The following is a 16,351-nucleotide window of genomic DNA, read 5'->3' as shown; positions in this document are numbered from 1 at the left end:
AGGGACCCAAAATAGCCAAAACAATTTTGAAAAAGCACAACAAAGTTGGAGGGCTCACACTTCTCGTTCACAAATTTTATTACAAAAGGTACAGTGATGAAGACTGTATGGTACTGGCATAAGGATAGAAATATAGATAAATGGGATAGAATTGAGAGTCAAGAAATAAACCCATAGGGGTTTTTTTACAAGAATGCCAACACAATTCATTGGGCAAAAAATATTATTTTCAACAAAAGGTGCTGGGACAACTGAATATCCACATGCTAACAAATGAAACTGAATCTTTACCTCACACCATATACAAAAATTAACTCAAAATGGATCAAAGTCCTAAATGTAAGAGCTGAAATTATAAAACTCTTAAAAGAAAACATAATGGCCTTGGATTACTAAATGGTTTCTTAGATATGACACCAAAAGCACAAGCAACCAAAGAAAAAATAAACTGAAGTTGACCAAAATTTCAAATTGCTGTTCTTTAAATGATCCCATCAAGGAAGTTAAAGGAAAACCTACAAATGGGAGATATTTGCAATCATGGCTAATGTGGGACTTATATACAAAATAAATAGAGAATTGTTGCATTAAAAGATAAATAATTTTTAAATGGGCAAAATATTTTCAGATATTTCTCCAAAGAAAATATTCAAATGGCTAATAAGCCCATTAAAACATGCTTAGCATTGTTGGTCACTAGAAAAATCCAGTGAAAACTTGACAACCACTAAGATGGTTAGAATCAAAAAGACAAATAATAACAAGCGTTGGTGAGGATGTGAAGAAAGTAAAACTCTCATAAATTGTAGAGCGCAATGTAAACTGGTGCAGCCACTTTGGAAAATAATTTGCCATTTTTCAAAAAGATAAATATATACTTGTGAAGTGACCCAGCAATTCCCTTTCTAGGTGTATGCCCAAGAGAATTGAAAGCTTATGTCCACACAAAAATGTGCACACAAGCCCCAGCTGGTATGACCCAGATGGCTGAGCATTGTCCTGTGCACCAAAAGGTTGTCAGCTCGGTTCCCGTGCCCAGTTGCAGGCTTGCAGGAGGCAGCAAATAGATGTTTCTCTTTCACATCAATGTTTCTCTCGCTCCATCTCTCTCCCACTCCCTTCCTCTCTCTCTAAAAATCAATTTAAAAATAAATAAAAAGTTCTTTAAAAATCTGTACACAAATGTTTATAGCAGCATTATTCATAATAGCAATGTGTGGAAACAACACAAATGTCCATCAACTGATGAACAAATAAACAAAATATAGTATATTCATAAGTGAATATTATTAGGCCATAAAAAGTAATGAAGAACTGATACATGCTAAAACGTGGATGAACACTGAATACCTCATCCTAAGTGGAAGAAGCCAGACACAAGACCACATGTCATATGACTCCATACATATGAAATATTTGGAATAGGTCAATCTATGGAGATAGAAAGTAGGTTCCCAGCATCCAGGATCTGGGAGAAGGGGAGACTAGGAAATGACTGCTATAGAGCATGGAGGGATTGCTTAGGGTGATGATAACATCCTTTAATAGTGGTGAAGGTTGTACAGTATGCTGTGAATACACTAAAAAACAAATTACACATGCTAAGAGGGTGGATTTTATGCTGTGTGAATCATACCTCCATAGAGTTGCCACAAATACACACACACACACACTCACAGGGCCAAGGTGGCTGCCTGTCAGCACAGAGGAAAGCTGTTTCCATGCCAGCCTTGTACAGTAACCCGGGACTGCAGTGGCTCTTGGTGCTCAGTGCTGATGGAGATAAGATGAGAAAGTTCCAGAAAGGCAAAGACTGAACACAATAGAACCTTTAAAAATGGAAACCCGAGGTTTGTGCACCACACGGGAGCCCTATGCTGCGCAGTCCACAGCTGCGGCACTTCCATGAGGGCAGGGCTCTCCTCTGAAGTGTCCTTTTAAATGTACATGTTGACACACAAGACTTGCATTGGACCCACATTCTACAATTGACAGGAAAGTTTTCATTCATTAACTTAACTGATTTTCAAAACATCTCTAACATCATTATTCTTGTTCCAAGTTTGTGGAAACTGAGGCCTAAGAGGCTTGCCTAAAAGAACTCACTACAGGCCACTAAATCGACCCCTAACCAGCCCGCACAGAAGACAGCGAATGGCAGGAAGCAGCTGCGCTCTGGATGAGTCCAGCAATTCTGTAAATTAAACCGCTTTTCTCCACTGGTTTACTAGGAAAGTTTGGGGCCGTGGTCCAACTGTTTACTCAGCTCTCCTATTGCTTCCGCTGCCACCATCCTCGAAAACAATAAATGTCGAATAGCTGCTCCAGGAGGAGTGCTCGGCCTGATGGCCACGCCTTACGGTCTGGCCAGGCCCATCCTGGCTTCCCCGAGTCAAGATTCAAATGTCACGTCACACATTGAGGTCACCGAGGGGTGGCCTGGGCCCTCTGCGTGTCTGCTAGTTAAGAGACATCAGATCATTTGTGGCCAGTGCCCCTGTGTACTCCACTAAGGCGTGCTGGCCACACTCCAGTCACTGCCGCCACCGTCACTGTGGGTCATGGCTTCTACAAAGGGCCAGGAGCAGCACACTGAGCCGCTGAACTGCAGGGGGTGAGGCGGGGCCAAGAGGAAAGCACAGCTGGGCAGGGAGGAACAGAGCTGGCCGACTGCTCAGAGGGACACTGGTGACTTACTTTATAAGTAGGGGGTCCTAAAAGGGCAGTGACTCAATGACTCTATTAGCCCCATTTTATATAAGAGAAATGGAGACACAGAGGCTGAGAGGTCGCGCTGAGCCAGAGAGGAGCTGAGGAGCCAGCACTTGAGTCTTTGAAACGTGTGGGATTCAGGCTAAGACTCCAGGTGGCGGACACAGGCAGATCTCTCCCACGACAGCCCTGTCCTCTCACCCGTGAAGCAGCGGCCTATTTCAGGAGACCCCGCGACCCCCAGATGCGCAAGCACCGTGAGCACCTTTTGCACAGCGTAGACTGCTGCCTACGTGTCAGTGATTCCTGCTGTCCCAGGCTCTGCACTAGAGATTCCCTCCATCGGGACTGCCCTTCAGCAGAGAAAAAAAAGCTACGTTTACTGAGAGAAAATTACATGCCAGACACAGGGTGAATTTTCCACATATATTATTATCTCGTTAAATCCTTTTACAATGGTGCCCAGAAAGGTGTGATTGTCCCCATTTTGCAAATGAGGCACCTGGGCCTGCTCACTGAATGAGTAGGTGGGAAGGCAATTCAGGGCTCCCTGACTCAGAAGACCGCGTGCGTTCCCTGAACCAGGTCACGGCTGCCTGTGGCGGAACCGAGCCCACCCTCTCAGTGTGCTGTCTTGGGCCCTTTCCCACTGCGCAGGCGGAGCCGGCACTTACACAGGCTCCTGAGACACACTTCGAATGGCCTCACATAGTCACCACCTGGTTCTCTACAGAAAACACTATTGACCCGCGGTCTGCAGCAGCGAGGAGAATGGGCTTGGGGACCTGGCAGCCTGGGCTCAGGATCAGCGTCCTCACTTAACAGTGTGTGACCAAGACCAAAGGGGAGTCATTTAAGTGTATGCGAGCTTCAGTTCCCTCATCTGTACATTGAGATCATCACTGCGACCTCATAGCGTTGTTGCGAAACTTAAGATACTCGGCAGGGAGCTCTCACCCATACGTGGCGCTCCATCCTGCCTTTCTCTCATCGCCCCATTCCTGCGGAGCACGGCAGTCCCTGGGGCTCAGTCTTATGTTTGGTGGGGAGTCAGGGTGGGGATTCCCTTGGGCAGGACTAGAACCAGTGGGGCAGGGTGGAGGAAGGGCAGGCAGAGCTCTAGGGGAGCAGAGGGCATAGCTACTGCCCCAGGAGCAGAGAGTGAGCCCAGCTTTCAGCTTGGGAAATTTTATTCCTTAAGAATGTCCGGGGCTGGAGCAGGCTGAGGAAGCTGGGCCACCATCTATTTTTGACCGTCCCAGGCCTTTAAAGATTGTAGTTCAGACATATCTTTCAAATAGAACTGTCCTCTTTGAAAGTAGCTGTGCTCTTTCAAAGGCAGCATTAAGAGGTTAAATCAGGTTTCTAGTTCCAACCCTGCAAAGGTTCTTTAAGTAACTTGAAATGGGATTAGCCTTCCTGCTTCCAAGGACTCCTGCCATCAGCACCGGAGGCCAGGAGCACAGCTGTGGAAGCCCCCACACAGGCAGCTCACCCAGCCTCCCCTTCACCAGGAGGCAGACAGGGGGCCTGTCCAAGTAAAGACACAGGCCTCGATCTTCAGCAGGGTTAGAGAGGGGCACAGCCTGGGGGTGACTGGAGCACTAGCTGAGAGGTGTGTGCACATGTGGTTAGAATGCCAGGCTGGCGTCCTGAGGACCTGAGCCTCATCTTGACCTCCTCTCACCTTTTGGTCTCTCTCCCTCCTCGGCTGGTCACTTGTTCTCCAGCTCTCTGCGAGCCTAATTCTTTTTCCCACTTCTGGGAACTGGCCCTTACTGAACACCTGTCACCAGGTGCCAGGCTAAGCCCTCAGGCAAGAAGCAGTGCCCCCAGGCACCCGGGATAGGATTTGATTCCAGGTCTGCCAGCTCCAGAGTTCTAAAATGCTTTAGTCTGCTCCATCCTGCCTTTTCCATGTACAGCCCCACCTGGTGACCCCCAGAATCATCCTTCCCACCAGGACAGGTGAGTATGTTAGGGGGGAGTGTGGGGCCTATGCAGAGCTTTCTGCTCTCTTAATAGGCCTGGGCTTTGTAAGCTGTGGAAGTGAATCTGCTTCTAATGGAAAGAACTAAGGGAGGGTGGACCAGTGGGAGGAGGCAGAAGGAAAGTGTACTTATGTAATGCTCTGGGGTAAAACTAATATTTGCAAAACTACTAGAAAGAATAACTACAAAGAGTTCAAAAACCAGCAACAAGGAAAACTGCAAAAGCCATAACACACATACCCTAAAACTTTACATGCTTGTTCTGGAAGTAGAACCAAACTAGTTCTCCACATCTGTTAATGTCCATTTTAAAGTGGACACTGAGAGCACAGATTTAATTGTGCTCCGGGCCCCAAATTCAGTCTTCTCAGTCTGTAATACATTTTGTTGGTTTTGATGTAAGGCCCTAATAAGCAAAAATAGATTATCACAGTATGAACAAGGAAGGGATGGACCCTCAAAGTTACTAAACATTGAAATCATAGGGCTGGCTGGACAGAGATTTCAAATGGAAAGAGAGTGTCATAACAAAAAGATTAATAAGACAGGAAACAACCCAACAGCAAGAACCAGAATAGACCAAAGCGAAAAATGAAGAGGACTCTGGGTGACCCAGCTCTCACCCCAGGACCGGTCAGGGGTTGTTGGTCCCACCTCCGCCCAGAGGCCAGAGGCTCCACAGAACATGGGCTTCACCAGGGGCATGAGGAGATATTCCTTGCAGGGGTGTGAGGCCCGTGCTTCTCATTTTCAGAAAGCTTTCACGAACATTGGTTAATTAATTTTGTTCCACACAACTTGACACCACACCAGAGCTACACTTGTAGGAAGAGATGTGTCAAAATGTCAGAGAGTATTTATGGAGCCAGGAAATTAGCAGAGAACACAGTCTACAGTCAGGAATGAACAGCGTGAGAGAGGAGGCATGACAAGTTAAAGGCATTACTATATTGGTGAGCTTTTCTGAGATTCATAGGACTAGGTGTTTTTCCTTGGCCTCCTGTTCTCCTCAAGAGCAAATGCCAGGGCAGTATGATAGTCAAGTCCCAGGTCTAGTCCTGGCTCTGCCACATTTGCCCTTGGGCAAGTCCCTGTGTGTCTGTAGACCTGTTTCCTCTCTGTCACCCTTCAGACATTCTGTGATTCTAGCTCTTCTCCAGCCACTGCTCTTGTCCAGGGTTTTAGACACACCAGGGGGTTGGGAACACTGGAGGTAGAAAGGATGATATTGGTAAGCGTCCATGACCTGTCACCAAAAGAGCATCTATCAGCAACTGGCATTAAAACCTCAGTGACAGTTAATTTTTTGTGTCAACTTGACTGGGCACAGAGATCCAAACGATTTGTCAAACATTATTTGTGATATAATTGTAAGGATGTTTTGGAAGAAATTAGTATTTGAATCAGTAGACTGGCCCACCCTCATGTGAGTGGGCATCATCCAGTCAACTGAAGGTCTGAATAGAGCACAAAGGCTGAGTGAGAGGGAAGGAAATCCCTCCTGCTTCACTGCAGAGCTGGGGCATTGGTCTTTCCTGACGTTCAGACACAGACTAAAACGTGAACTCCTCTTAGGTCTCCAGTTCACTACTGCAGGTCTTGGTACTTTTCAGCCTCCACAATCGTGTGAGCCAACTCCTTATAATAATTCATATATAAGCTCTGGTCAAGCTGGCAGAGTAGGTAAACACTATGCTTGGCTTCTCCCACAAACACATCAAAATTACAACTAAACTACAGGACACCCATTACTGAGAACTGCTTGAGACTAGACAAACAGAAGTCCTATTCATAAGGACCTACAGAAAAATCCACATCAAGACTGGAAACATAAAAATGAAAGTGGAAAACATAAAAAGAACCAGTCAGAAAAGAAGAATGCAATAACTGAAACGGAGAATACATTACAGGGAGTCAACAGTAGAGTAGGTAAAGCAGAAGATCTAATCAGAGATTTGGAAGATACAGTACAGAAAACAACCAATCAGAAGAGCAAAAAGAAAAAAGGATCGGAAAATATGAGGATAGTTTCAGGGGCCTCTGGGACAACATTAAGCATGTCAACATTTGCATCATAGAAATACCAAAATGAGAAGAGACAGAAAGGAAAGAATTGAAAACCTATTTGAAGAAATAATGAAAAACTTCCCTAGCCTGGTGAAGGAAATAGACATGCAGAGAGTCCCAAACAAGATGAACCCAAAGAGGCCCACACCAAAACATACTATAATTAAAATGCCAAAAGTTAAAGACAGAGAATCTTGCCCAGCCGGGTGTGGCTCAGCAGCTGAGCGTTGACCTAGGATCCAGGTGATCGGAGTTCGATTCCTGGTCAGGGCACATGCCGGGGTTGCAGGCTCGATCAATGACTCTCTTATCGTTGATGTTTCTCTCTCTCTCTCCCTCTCCTTTCCTCTCTCTGAAATCAATAAAGATATATTTTTTAAAAAGACAAAGAATCTTAAGACCAGCAAGAGAAAAGCAATTGGTGGCCCGCAAGGAAGCTTCCATAAGACTGTCAGCTGATTCCTCAACAGAAACTTTACAGGCCAGAAGGGATTGGCACGAAATATTCAAAGTGGTGAAAAGCAAGAACCTACAGCCAAGATTACTCCATCCAGCAAAGTTATTATTTAGAATCAAAGGACAGATTAATAGCTTCCCAGACAATAAAAAGCTAAAGGAGTTTATCCCACCAAACCAATATTGCAAGAAATGTTAAAGGGACTTCTTTAAGAAAAAAAATATATATACATATATATATAAAAAATATGAATAATAGCCCAGTCAGGTGTGGCTCAGTGGTTAAGCATCAACCTAGGATCCAGGAGATAGAGGTTCAATTCCTGGTCAGTACACATGCCCAGGTTGCGGGCTTGATCCCCACTCGGGGGCGTGCAGGAGGCAGCTGATCAATGACTCTCTCTCATCATTAATGTTTCTATCTCTCTCTCTCCCTCTCCCTTCCTCTCTCTGAAATCAATAACAATATATTTTAAAAATATATATGAATAATAAAATGGCAATAACTATATATCTATCAATAATTACTTTAAATGTAAATGGTTTAAAGATCCAATTAAAAGACATAAGGTTGCTGAATGAATGGATAAGAAAGACCCTTACATACGCTGCCTACAAGAGACTTGCTTCAAATTGAAAGGCATACACTGACTGAAATAAAGGGATAGAAAAAGATTCATAAAGATAGAAATGAGGGGTAAAAAACTGGGGTAGCAATACTTACACCAGACAAAATAGACTTTAAAACAAAGGCTATGAAAGAGACAAAGAAGGACCCAACAATTCCACTACTGAGTATTTATCCAAAGAAACCAAAAACACTAAATTAAAAAGACATATGCATGCATGTTCATTGCAGCATCATTTACAATACCCAACATATGGAAGCATCCTAAGTGTCCATCAGTAGATGACTGGATAAAGAAGAAGTGGTGCATATATACAATGGACTATGACTCAGCTGTAACAAATAGAAAATCTCGCCATCTGCAGCACATGGATGGACTTGGAGGATATTGTGTTAAGTGAAATAAGTCCAACAAAAAGGACATATACTATATGATTTCACATATATGTGGAATATAAAAACAAAATAATTGAACAAAAAAAATAGAAACAAACTCATATAACATTTTGATAGTTGCCAAATGGGATGGGGGAATGGGGGGCTGAGTAAAAAAAGTGAAGGGATTAACAAGTACAAATTGATGTCACAAAATAGTCACATAGGAATATAGTCAATAATATGTAATAACTATGTATGGGGTGATCACTTCACAAGATATATAAATGTCTAACAATTATGTTGTACATCTGAAACTAAGATAATATTGTATGTAAACTGTAATTTAAAAATTAAAAAAATCTTTTAAACATTAAAAAAAACCTCATATATAATTTTTAAGTGGATGAATATTGCAACATACAGATGTATCACAATTTATTTACCAGAATATTTATATCCTGTGGCTTCTGTTTCTGCGGAGAACCCTTACTAACAGGGCTTCCCAGAGCGTCTTTGATGTAGATGGCTCAGAGCAGATGACTAAAACCCTCTGCCAGGAACCATTTCCTGCCACACCCTTATAGACATTAAAATAACAAGAATGAGCTCATGTGGTTCGAAGTAAAAAGACATGAAAATAAGGTTGCAGAACACAGCTTTGGTCAGGCCTTTAGTGAAGCCATATGTCACAGGTGAAGGCGTGTAACCTAAGCCTGGGACTGAAAGGTTAGGAGAAGAGCCATAAATATAACAAAATAGTATAGAAGGCCCTTGAAGGAAAGATAAGGCAAGGGAGTGAGCTTAACAGAAAAGAGGAAGCTGGGGACAGATGTGCAGTTAACATGTGCAGTTTATTGTGTGGGTGCTCGTCCGCCATGGGTCGCAGCCAGGAAAGTCTGGTTTAAAATGGGGAAGATGGAAGATGGAAGGCAGTGTATTCACATCAGGAGGGTTCTGATGCCTGATTGTAAGGGAAACTAGTATAGGCATTACCCATAGTCTCACAACTCAACATTTTGGCAGATATCCCTCCAATGCTTTCTCTAAGACCTATCTCTCTGGTTCTGTCTGGTTCTCCCCCCCCCCCCCCCCACACACACACACATCTTAAACTTTACACAGTTTTATATCCTATTTCTTTCCCTTGCAAAAACTTCATGAACACTTTTCTAAATCACCAACTACTTCTCTGCACAATAATTTTTAAGTAGATGAACAAAGTTCTCTCATATAAGTGTACCACAGTTTATTTAACACACTTCCTATTTGTGGGCATTCAGATTTCTTCCAATTTTTCACTCTTTCAAAGAACACTATGATGACTATCCTCATACTCAAATTACTTCTTGCACCTTCCTGGTTGTTTCCTTAGAATGAATTTTTAAATGTGGGATTGCTGGGTCTAGAGTTGTGACCTGCTTACAGATTTTGAAGCCTAGTTGAACCCCCTTCGTAAACAGACCGCTTCCATTATCTCTAACAAGGAAGGCGAGAACCCGCCTCTCTGTGCTCTTGCCAACACTGGGCATATTTTGTTGTTGTTGATTTATCTTTGTATGAAGTGGTTCTCTGAAGGAAAACATGGAAAAGACTTTCCGTGAATGAAGTGGCATTGAGCTGGCCCTTGCGGGCATGGTCAGAGTTCAATAGCAGAGGAGTGGGGAAGGGACCCTTAAGCCAGAAACGCAGCCCAGCAGCTCCGACACTGATGCTCTCCCAAGAGCCCCGTAGTCTTGATGTACTGCCATGTGGGGGCCCTGGGTAGCACAGGAGGACTAGGCTGAAAAGGCAGGCTGGCATGTGATCACAGGAGGCCTTGAATGACATCCTAAGGAGCTTAGATATGATTTCACAGCGATTGGAAGCCATTAGCAGTTTCTGAGCAGGGGATGTATTTTGTACGCTATCCTGGGGGTGCCAAGGATCTGCCAAGAAGGTTGTTAAGTGACAGGATCGGGTTTGATAGTTTTGACAGTAACCAGGAGAGCGGTCTATTTTTCCCACTCTGGTGCGACGCTGGGGCTGGAGCACTTCACTCAGGTTCCCACGTGCTTCCTGTTAAGAGGGCAAAACCCCACCCGGACGGATCCAGAAGGAAGAGAGAATAAATCACATGCAAACCGGACAGAAAGAGTGAGCAGGGCCTGCGAGCAGCACTTGATAATTTATCTCAGTCCTTGTTTCTCTCATCAATATTTTATGTCACTAGGAAACTCCAGCTTCATTTTCTGGTAATGAATTTATCATGAGACCAAGAGCAAGTTGCTGAAGCCGATGCCTGGGGAAGCTGGGCAGAAGGGCAACTCTGAGCCTCAGCCTGCCGGCTCAGCCACCCTGCAGGGCAGAGGTGCTGCTGGCCAACCAGGAGCGCGCTGGCCCCAGGAGCTGGCTTCCCTCTCTGCGGATCGCTGGTTCCATAAATAAACCCTCTTCAGAAAATGCCTCTCCTTCCTGGGAGGCTGAGTAGTATGGGAAGGTTAGTCAACAACTGTGATTAATCGCCCACTGGGCATAGGACCCTGTAATAGAACTGGGGGAAAATAAACATATTCAAAGAGCAGCCCTTGTGCTCAGAGAATTTGCAGCCTTTGTCTGCATTCCAGCATCAGCAGGGTGCTGGAGCATAGTAGGTGCTCCGAAATGCCTTCTACAACCAGTTAGTAACTGCTGAAAGCTGCCCTGAAGGGTCCTACTGTCCCATTTCAGCTCTAAATCTGACTCTCGTTGTAACTGATGGGAGCCACTTTATATAGCCTGGCTTCAGAAATCTTATTTTACAAAATAGGGAAAAAATACAACAGCAAACACTTGTAGAGCAGTTGCTATGTGCTTCCAAATCTGTACATATCCAATTAATTGTCACAACAATCCCAAGATAGATTCTATTATTACTTTATTTTACAGATGAGGATGTGTATGCCTAGGCAGGTTAAAGACCTTGCTCAAGGCCACAGAGCTGGTTATGATTCGGAATCTGTGGCCTTAATCACCTCATTAAACCATCTCATCACCCGCATCAGTTACGCAGAACTCATTTTTGTGCAAGTGACCAAAAAAAAAAACTTCTTTGTTAAACCCCACTTAAACTGACTTAAGCAAATTTTTTGGCTCACAGAAAATTCAAGATATATTACCGGTTCCAAGTGTGGTTTTATGAAGTGCCTCAAATTCTGTCACCGGGACTCAGTTTCTCTCTGTCAGCTGTGCTTTCTGTGTGGGGCTCCACTCAGACAGGCTCCCTTGCCGGTTAGGACGGCTGCCTCATTGCGCACCTTACACTCAGAGGGCACTCAGTTAGCGAGAAAACACGAATTTCTTTTCCAGTATCCCCAGCCAAGGTTTCACTGTGCGTCTTTGGCTCAGATCAGTCCATGTGATCTAAAGGCCAAGGGAATGCAATGTGCTAACTAGTGGAGATGTAGGTCAGACACTCCCCTGTCAGTGCCAGGGGAGGGCCAGGGGGGCACAGGGCGGGGGCTGGGGGGAGCCCCATCTGAGCACATGGGCAGGTCTGCGGATGAGTTAGCCCCACAGAGGGAACGCAGGATACAGTCGTCAAAGAAGAGGAAATAGATGTTAAGTAGCGAAAGCAACAGATGTCTACTCTGTACGCTTTCTTCCTGCTACACCAAGAAAAATATCGAAATGCTAATGGAGAGACATCAGTTGAAGTGACTAGCAAAAGGAAAATGAAATATTTCTTAGCTCAACTCTTTGACAAAAGAAATGGTCTCCATCAGCCAGCCCGGGAGCTAACACATCACCTAGCACTCCCCTCCTCACTCTCCTCTCCAAACCCTGGGGACCATTTTCTGCTTTTCAAACACACCAGGAAGCCTCCTGCCTCAGGCCTTCGCAGTCTGGCTCCTCTGTCTACAATGTGTCCCCTAGAGATCGGTGTCTGTCTCCTTTATCTCGTTCAGATCTCCATCCAAGTGCCAACCTTACCCACAGGCCTTTTCCATCCATCCTTTTACTCAGTACTTTAATTTTTCTTAAAGCCACCATCACCGTTTTAGAGTCTGCAGTATTGTTTGTTCTCTCTCTCCTCACCAGAAGGAAAGCTCTGTGAGGACAGAAGCTGCCTCCCTGTGCATAACAGGTGTGTATCCGACACATAATAGTTGCTCAGTAAGTACCTGTGTAACAGTGAATGAATGGGGCACTAGAAAGCTTCTTTGACTGTAGTCCGTGCAACGCAGGCTGTCGCAGAGAACCTGGGATGAAGGGAGTGTGGGTGAGAAGGCCTGAGGACACTGCAGGTGCCCGGCTGAAGGCGACCACCTCCCCAGCCCCGCGCTGCCACAGCCAGCAGGGCACAGCATGGCCAGAGGGTATGTCCGAAAGGCTGAAGACATGCAGTGAGAAGAAAGAGTGAATGGAGCTGAGAAAGGAGGCCAGAGAACCAGAAGAAACAGGGAGAAAGACGCAGAAAAGGGCAGAGGGCAGGTTGGAAATATGCCACCACCAGCCCCACTCGTTGGCATGAGCACCATGGTTACTTACATCTGATCAAGCCAGGAGTGTGAGGATGGCCCGATGACCCCTCTCTCAGACCAGAATAGTACTATCATAAAATTGCATCTTAAAGAGAACATAAAGGAAAAAAAAAAAACCTTTAAAACTGAAACCAAGGTCTTTGTCTCACTGAGCAGGTAAATCTATTTTCACTGAGAAAACTAAAATAAGACTCATATTCAGCTGTGACATTTACTACACAGATTGATGACCTAAATAGACCCAAGTTAGAAACGTAAAATAATTTCAGAGAATCGTAATATAAACACCCACAATTTCAGGGAAATATATGTAAAATTCATCATATACAAGGCATGTGGTATGATAGTGGTTTATTTTCCCCCTTTTAAAATTAAGTTTTAGTCTTTCCCATTTCCCCATAGGGTAGCCCCTGATCTATTGAATATGCAAAGTTCATTTATTGATTTATTGAAAGGTATCATTATTGCTTATATTGCACCATTTGAAGGCCATAAATATCCTGCAGAAATCTCATCTCATTCTATGAGGCAGAAATTATGTTATCTGCTTTTCATTAAATTTCTGATGAACTAATAAATGATTGAAAAGCTCTTTGCAAGGATGGGGTGCTGACTCCTGTGGCCAGTCTGTATACTGGCATCAAGGCTAAATGTCCAGGACTATAGTCCTGGGTGACAGAGCAGGCAGCAAGAGTAGGCCTCCAGCTTGAGAGCCAGTCTTTTCAAACTCACATCCCCTCCATGAGCCCCGCGGCCAGCGCACCAGAAGTCTAACCTTCTCTCTGCAGGAAGAAGAACTGTAGGAAAAAGAAGCCGATCACTCCAGCCACACGCGCTGCTTCTGCCGGTGAACACGCAGCCCCCCGCCTCACTGTTGTTACATTCCTTTTTCTTGTTTTTTTCACCTCAAAACCCAACTCCAAAGCCATGTCTGGGCATTAACAGCAAATGTGTACTGAGTGTGCTTGTGAATGTGCTCAGTGCTCTGTGCACATTACCTCACTTCACCCTCAGGGTAACTGTGGGGGCTGGCACTGGGGATGGGGGATAACATCACTCCACTTTGCAGGTGAGAAAATAGAGGCCTAAAGAGGTTAGGAAACTGGTCCTGGGTCTGCCAGGACATGCCATGCCAGGGTGGGAGCCCAGGTTTGGCCTCTCCAGACCATAGCCATCAGCCACTGGCAATTCTGTCTCCTAACAGTCACCAGCCTCCAGTGATCGAGCCCTGCTGCAAGCTCCTTGAGCAATTAGTGTCCCTTCGATTGCTTTGGCAGTTCATAATAAACTGCCTGTGAGAGCTCGCCATTGTTGTCTTGAAGTATTGTTTCCTTTATTTAGATATTTATGCCTCATCTCTCCAACAAGCCTGTAAGTTCCTTGGAAAAATTTGTCTTCTCCTAGCACCATGCCCAGTACACACAAGAGACAGATCAATCACTTCTTGTTTCCATGAGTGCTTAGCATGGAAAATACAGCCATGTCCAACTGCCTTAGTTCTACAGGATCTTCACCAGCTTTTCCTATTATAGAAACAGGTAACAACCACTCACCTGCACTCCCTCTTACAGATCAGCAGCCCTGCCATCAGCCCTACAGTCTCCTGATGACTCAACTGTTAGATCACGATTTCTTCCCAAGGCCTTACAAGCTTTCATTTCCTCTCCTGAAAGACCACGTGTGTGGCTGGAGAGCTCCTAAGGGGGCTGTGACATGTGCTATGTGTGACATTCCATCAGGTGCCATTCTGTGACCTCTTGACTTACTGGGAAAAAAGAGGGTCTAAGTGCAGTTGTTTTATGTTTTTGTGATAAACAACATGTAACATAAGTTTAAGCATTTTGACCATTTTTAAGTGTACAGCTCAGAGGCATTAGTACCTTCTCATTGCTGTGCAACCAACCACCAGTATCATCTCCAGAACTTTTTCATTATTTTATGCTGGAATTCTGTACCCATTAAACATTAACTCTTCATTCCTCCCTATGTCTAGCTTCTATTCTATTTTCTGTCTCTAAGAATTTGACTGCTTTAGGTGCCTCATATAAGTGGAATCACACAATGTGTCCTCTTGTGTGTGTGTTTTCACTTAGCATAATATTCACAAGGCCCACCCGTGTTATAGCATGGATCAACGCTTCATCCCCTTTTAAGGTTGAATTCTATTCCGTTGTATGCTTATGCCACGTTTTGTTTTTTTATGCATTCATTTGTCAGTGAACACGTGGGCTGCTTCCATCCTGTGGCTACTGTGAATAATGCTGCTATGAACACTGGTGTACAAATATCTGTTTAGTCCCTGCCTCCAGTTCTTATGGAGACACGCCTAAAAGGGGAATTGTTAGATCATGTGGTAACTCTGCATTTCATTTTTTGAGGACCCACCACACCGTATTGTGCAGCAGTTGCACCATTTGACATTGTCACCAGAAATGCACAAGAGTTTCAATTTCTTCACATCTTGATCAACATTTGTTATTCTGTTATTTTTACAAAAGCCATCTTGAGTGCATGAAGTGGTATTTTACTGTGGTTTTAATTTGCATTTCCCTAATGACTGGTGACATTGAGCATAGTTTATTATGTTTATTGGCCATTCGTATGTCTTCTTTGGAGAAATGCCTTTTTAATTTCTTTCTCCATATTTTAGTTGGGTTGTTTGCTTTTTGTTGTTGGGTTGTAAGAGTTCTTTACATATTCTGGATATGAATTGCTTATCACACATATGATTAGTAAATATTTTCTCCCATTTGGTGAATTGCCTTTTCACTCTGTTGATAGTGTTCTTTAAGGCACAAAAGTTTGTGTGTTTTTTAATTTTGATGAAATTCAATGTATCTATTTGTTGCCGTTGTGGCATGTGCTCTTGGTGCCATATCCAAGAAATGATTGCCAAATCCAATGTTGCAAAGCTTTTCTCCTATGTTTTCTTCTGAGTGTTCTATCGTTTCAGCTCATACTTTTAGGCCTTTCATCTATTTTGAGTTAATTTTTGTATAGGGTGTAAGGTAGGTAAGGGTCCAGTTTTCCAGCACCATTTGTTGAGAAGATTGTTTTTATCCTATTCAATGGTCTTGGCACACTTGTTGAAAATCAATTAACCTATAAAGGAAACTCATAAGAACATAAAAAATAAAAAAGAGCCTTGGCATGGTCGCTCAGTTGGTTGGAGCATCGTCCCATACACCAAAAGGTTGTGGGTTCAATTCTCAGTCAGGGCATATACCTGGTTTGCAGTTTTGACCCCTGGTCGGTGTGTGTGGCAGGCAACTGGTAGATGTTTCTCTCTCATATCGATCTCTCTCTCCCCCTCTCTCTTTTTTTTTTCTCTCTCTCTCCCTCTCTCTTCTAAACATGTCCTCAGGTGAGGATTAAAAACATTAAAATAAATAAATTGACCACAAATGGGAAGATTTATTGCTGGGCTTTCTATCTATTCCCATTGTCTTATACATTTGTCTTTACGCTAAAGCGACACTGATTTTGATTACTGTGGCTTTGTAGTAAGTTTTGAAATCCAGAAATGAGTCCCCAAACTGTGGTGTTGTTTTTCAAGATTGTTTTTGGCTATTCAACATCCCCTGAGATTTCACATAAATTTTAAGACGAGTCTTTCTATT

This window comes from Miniopterus schreibersii, assembly GCF_964146895.1.
Source record: "Miniopterus schreibersii genome assembly, chromosome: 20".
Lineage (NCBI taxonomy): Eukaryota > Metazoa > Chordata > Mammalia > Chiroptera > Miniopteridae > Miniopterus > Miniopterus schreibersii.
Note: the sequence above shows the minus strand (reverse complement) of the source record.